The sequence below is a fragment of the Schistocerca cancellata genome, chromosome 5, assembly GCF_023864275.1.
Source record: "Schistocerca cancellata isolate TAMUIC-IGC-003103 chromosome 5, iqSchCanc2.1, whole genome shotgun sequence".
Classification (NCBI taxonomy): Eukaryota; Metazoa; Arthropoda; class Insecta; order Orthoptera; family Acrididae; genus Schistocerca; species Schistocerca cancellata.
The window spans coordinates 631,556,825-631,562,824 of NC_064630.1; positions in this window are offsets into that span (position 1 = coordinate 631,556,825).

Here is a 6,000-nt window from a genome sequence, read left to right on the forward strand (position 1 = left end):
GGTTCCACACTGTAGCAACTAGAACCGCTCGGCCACCCCTGCAATACGTCTTCCGAACACTTCTAACACGTGCTCAACGACATTTAACTCGGTAAATGAGACCAGTCAGAAACCAGTATTACCTCGGCGAATCGTAACACACTCAAAGGACTAAGCGGAATGAACGGACCTTAGGGCAGCGGAGCATTCACCTTTTATTTTTCACAATATTTATGGATGTCAATAATAAATGGTCAAACTTTAGTTGTCACAAACTTCAAGTGAGAACATATGTACATGGAGCCCATCAGTTGGCTTTTAGTAACCAGTCAAATATAGCAACTCTTCAAATGAGAAAGACAATACCTAAAAAAAGGACAACCTTGCACATGAACTGTGAATAACTGTTTTGTGTTAACGAATAGTGAATAAATAAATTTGTAATAATAAACTCCCAGTCAGAGAACATTTATACATAAAGCCCATCACTTTGCTTTACTTACTTACAAATGTATAACAACTTTTCGAATGAGACAGTTACTAACTTTTTTATAGAAAATAGAAAACACAGCACGTCCAAAGCTCTATCATAAGCTCACTTACAGATAGTCTTTAAACCTTGCCATATATATTCATTTAAAAGAAAGAGTAATCTTACAAACACATTCCCAACTACACAGGCATTAATCTACATCAGACACTTCTCTTACAAATAGTTCCCAGCTCACAGTATCTGCCAAGTGCGGACATGAACGTCCTGCGGAGCGGCCAACACGGGCCACACCAGGTTGTGCCGTTCGGACCCGATTTATCGGCCCGACTGAGGGAGCGGAGCACAGTAGGTGCGTCCGACTTCACTTCCAGGGTGCTCCTCCCCCTCAAAAGGCTCTTTCAGAGGCCTGTTATTGGGTGCACCTGGTTCTCAATGGAACGTTCAATTCCGTCAGATTCAAGAGCAAGGGAGAAACCGAAGGTGTAGCCCAGACCCACCACCTAGCCACAGATGTAGAACAACACAAATATAGTCCAACACATTGCGTGTGCTGACGCTGCAACAACACCCTACAAATGTCTCAAACAGAGTTATGTTAATAAAACCAAAATCAATCACTTAAAAAGACTTTAAATAAAAGGGAATAGCAGCAGTATCGCAAGAGTTAAAACAAACTGCTTCAAATGGTTCAAATGGCTCTGAGCACTATGGGACTAAACATCTGTGGTCATCAGTCCCCTAGAACTTAGAACTACTTAAACGTAACTAACCTAAGGACATCACACACATACATGCCCGAGGCAGGATTCTAACCTGTGACCGTAGCAGTCGCGCGGTTCCGGACTGAGCGCCTAGAACCGCTGTACCACCGCGGCCGGCAAAACAAAGTGCGACTGCTAAATTTAGCTTACAAGTAACAATTAAACAAACTCAGGGTTGAGGTATTTTAAGTAACCGATTGAGCTCACTTCCGCACGTGATGTCCCAGAAAAGAAAACACCAAACGATATTTTACCCTTACGATAATCGACCCTTAGTGGATGCCGACATTCATACCTCCGCACAAGTGCCTCACGGAGATAGCGTACCTTGCTACATCATACAGTTCAAGATCCACCAGACTGTCTGGAACAAACTAAACACTCAGTTTTAAAACATTATACAGATATACACAGTAATCCCCACGGCTGGGATGGTAAGGCAGAAAACCGACGCTACTACATCTACATCTACATCTACATCTACATCCATACTCCGCAAGCCACCTGACGGTGTGTGGCGGAGGGTACATTGAGTACCTCTATCGGTTCTCCCTTCTATTGCAGTCTCGTATTGTTCGTGGAAAGAAGGATTGTCGGTATGCCTCTGTGTGGGCTCTAATCTCTCTGATTTTATCCTCACGGTCTCTTCGCGAGATATACGTAGGAGGGAGCAATATACTGCTTGACTCTTCGGTGAAGGTATGTTCTCGAAACTTTGACAAAAGCCCGTACCGAGCTACTGAGCGTCTCTCCTGCAGAGTCTTCCACTGGAGTTTATCTATCATCTCCGTAACGCTTTCGCGATTACTAAATGATCCTGTAACGAAGCGCGCTGCTCTCCGTTGGATCTTCTCTATATCTTCTATCAACCCTATCTGGTACGGATCCCACACTGCTGAGCAGTATTCAAGCAGTGGGCGAACAAGTGTACTGTAACCTACTTCCTTTGTTTTCGGATTGCATTTCCTTAGGATTCTTCCAATGAATCCCAGTCTGGCATCTGCTATACCGACGATCTACATTATATGATCATTCCATTTTAAATCACTCCTAATGCGTACTCCCAGATAATTTATGGTCTTAACTGCTTCCAGTTGCTGACCTGCTATTTTGTAGCTAAATGATAAAGAATCTATCTTTCTGTGTATTTGCAGCACATTACACTTGTCTACATTGAGATTCAATTGCCATTCCCTGCACCATGCGTCAATTCGCTGCAGATCCTCCTGCATTTCAGTACAATTTTCCATTGTTACAACCTCTCGATACACCACAGCATCATCTGCAAAAAGCCTCAGTGAACTTCCGATGTCATCCACCAGGTCATTTACGTATATTGTGAAAAGCAACGGTCCTATGACACTCCCCTGCGGCACACCTGAAATCACTCTTACTTCGGAAGACTTCTCTCCATTGAGAATGACATGCTGCGTCCTGTTATCTAGGAACTCCTCAATCCAATCACACAATTGGTCTGTTAGTCCATATGCTCTTACTTTGTTCATTAAACGACTGTGGGGAACTGTATCGAACGCCTTGCAGAAGTCAAGAAACACGGCATCTACCTGTGAACCCGTGTCTATGGCCTCTGAGTCTCGTGTACGAATAGCGAGAGCTGGGTTTCACATGACCGTCTTTTTCGAAACCCATGCTGATTCCTACAGAGTAGATTTCTAGTCTCCAGAAAAGTCATTATACTCGAACACAATACGTGTTCCAAAATTCTACAACTGATCGACGTTAGAGATATAGGTCTATAGTTCTGCACATCTGTTCGACGTCCCTTCTTGAAAACGGGGATGACCTGTGCTCTTTTCCAATCCTTTGGAACGCTACGTTCTTCTAGAGACCTACGGTACACCGCTGCAAGAAGGGGGGCAAGTTCATTTGCGTACTCTGTGTAAAATTGAACTGGTGTCCCATCAGGTCCAGAGGCCTTTCCTCTTTTGAGCGATTTTAATTGTTTCTCTATCCCTCTGTCGTCTATTTCGATATCTACCATTTTGTCATCTGTGCGACAATCTAGAGAAGGAACTACAGTGCAATCTTCCTCTGTGAAACAACTTTGGAAAAAGACATTTAGTATTTCGGCCTTTATCTGTCATCCTCTGTTTCAGTACCATTTTGGTCACAGAGTGTCTGGACATTTTGTTTTGATCCACCTACCGCTTTGACATAAGACCAAAATTTCTTAGGATTTTCTGCCAAGTCAGTACATAGAACTTTACTTTCGAATTCATTGAACGCCTCTCGCATAGCCCTCCTCACACTACATTTCGCTTCGCGTAATTTTTGTTTGTCTACAAGGCTTTGGCTATGTTTATGTTTGCTGTGAAGTTCCCTTTGCTTCCGCAGCAGTTTTCTAACTCGGCTGTTGTACCACGGTGGCTCTTTTCCATCTCTTACGATCTTGCTTGGCACATACTCATCTAACGCATAATGTACGACGGTTTTGAACTTTGTCCACTGATCCTCAACACTATCTGTACTTGAGACAAAACTTTTGTGTTGAGCCAACAGGTACTCTGAAATCTGCGTTTTGTCACTTTTTCTAAACAGAAAAATCTTCGTACCCTTTTTAATACTAGATACCAAGCAAATACTAGACACCAAGCAAAAAGAGTTTCATCAAAATGGTGCAACAAAATGCGTAGGGTTCGACCGTCTCAAGGCACAGCGGTAACAACTGCCGCCTGTACAGTGCCTTTTCAAAACACCTTTTCACCGGCCGCGTTGTCTCCCCTCCTCTGGCAGTCGCACAGTCTTCTCTCCCCCTCACAACCAAAACTCACTCGCGCTCACCCGTCGATCCGCTCATCGCCGCGCCACCTGGCCACTGACTCCAGCCCGGAAAGGTTAGCATCTCTAAGCAAATAATGACAGCCGCAAAGCCGGCATGCCTCACAGTCAATGTGCCGAATATTGTTTCGTTCCAAGGGCTCTTCAGGCAGCGCTGTTCGATATTGTGATGCTTAAAAATGAAGTCAGGGCTGGATTGACCCCTGAAAAGACACTGGTGAGTGAGTGTAGCGTAACATTAACATTGACCGGTGTGTGTACCACGTTAAGAGATGCCTCCCCACCCTATATCACCTCGATCACCAAAATTAACATGTTCCACAATGTTTCTGTGTTCATTACGTACGTTTCCCCACGTCCTGTTTTATGAGGCTACGTCTAGAATCGCTGCTCACCAATTTCGTCTGAATTAATGGTGTGTGCCGCGCTCAGTCAAAAGTGGAAGTGACAGGAGTGGGGAGCTCCTGAAGATAGCCGAGAGCTTTTTTTTAAAAAAAAAAAAAAAAAAAAAAAAAAAAAAAAAAAAAAAAAAAAATTTGGCGCGAGGCGAGCGAGATAATAATCATGTTATCGGATGGCGCAGCAATACATTAGCTCAGCATGTTCAGTCAGGGATTGCTCATCCTCTCCATCGGTTGAATTTGAAGAATGTCATGCAACAAAAAACCACCGGAGAGAGAACGACGAAGAAACAGATCGAAAGAAAGAAAGGAAAAGAAAAATACTGAACAGTAACCCGAGGGGAGTGTTTCTGAGACCCTCTGCGGGAACTTCTTGATTTTCAGTTGTAAGATTATCTACACTAAAAATAAACATAAATTATGTTCAATGTATTGTAATAGTAATGTTTTCTAGAAAGGCATGAAAAGGAAAGGGAAAGGAAATACCTTCACTATTTTACCATTTTTTCTGCGTCATAAAGGCAGAATTTTTGCAATTACATTGTTGTTTGAAAGTTTCTGTAGAAAAGAGAATTTGATTTAATTCATAAAAGGTCTCTCTCATTGCACAGTTTGGCAGTAGACCATGCATCATTTCGCTCAATATTGGCGAGATTGGCTGATGTACAGTGGAAGGTATTTTCATGCAAAGTTTTTAGGTTGTCTCGGTGAAATAAGAGCATTTTTGAAGCTTGTTGATCAAATTCTTTACCTCATGAGATAAACAAACAACGGAAGTTTGCATTATCTGTCGAGGGCTGCTCGAAGATCAAAATGAGACTAACGGGATATTAATTCCTGTACACTTTAGTTACAATCCCTTCTTGGAAAGTTATTTTCAGAGTCCTCGTGGAAGCTGTAAGTACAACGCTTTCTCGAAAATTTATTTTCAGTCCAAAATTTTCCTTTGTTGTCATGGCATTTATGAAAATATTAATAAATATATATTTCCAGAATGAGATTTTCACTCTGCAGCGGAGTGTGCGCTGATATGAAACTTCCTGGCAGATTAAAACTGTGTGCCCGACCGAGACGCGAACTCGGGACCTTTGCCTTTCGCGGGCAAGTGCTCTACCAACTGAGCTACCGAAGCACGACTCACGCCTGGCACTCACAGCTTTACTTCTGCCAGTACCTCGTCTCCTACCTTCCAAACTTTACAGAAGCTCTCCTGCGAACCTTGCAGAACTAGCACTCCTGAAAGAAAGGATATTGCGGAGACATGGCTTAGCCACAGCCTGGGGGATGTTTCCAGAATGAGATTTTCACTCTGCAGCGGAGTGTGCGCTGATATGAAACTTCCTGGCAGATTAAAACTGTGTGCCCGACCGAGACTCGAACTCGGGACCTTTGCCTTTCGCGGGCAAGTGCTCTACCAACTGAGCTACCGAAGCACGACTCACGCCCGGCACTCACAGCTTTACTTCTGCCAGTACCTCGTCTCCTACCTTCCAAACTTTACAGAAGCTCTCCTGCGAACCTTGCAGAACTAGCATTCCTGAAAGAAAGGATATTGCGGAGACATGGC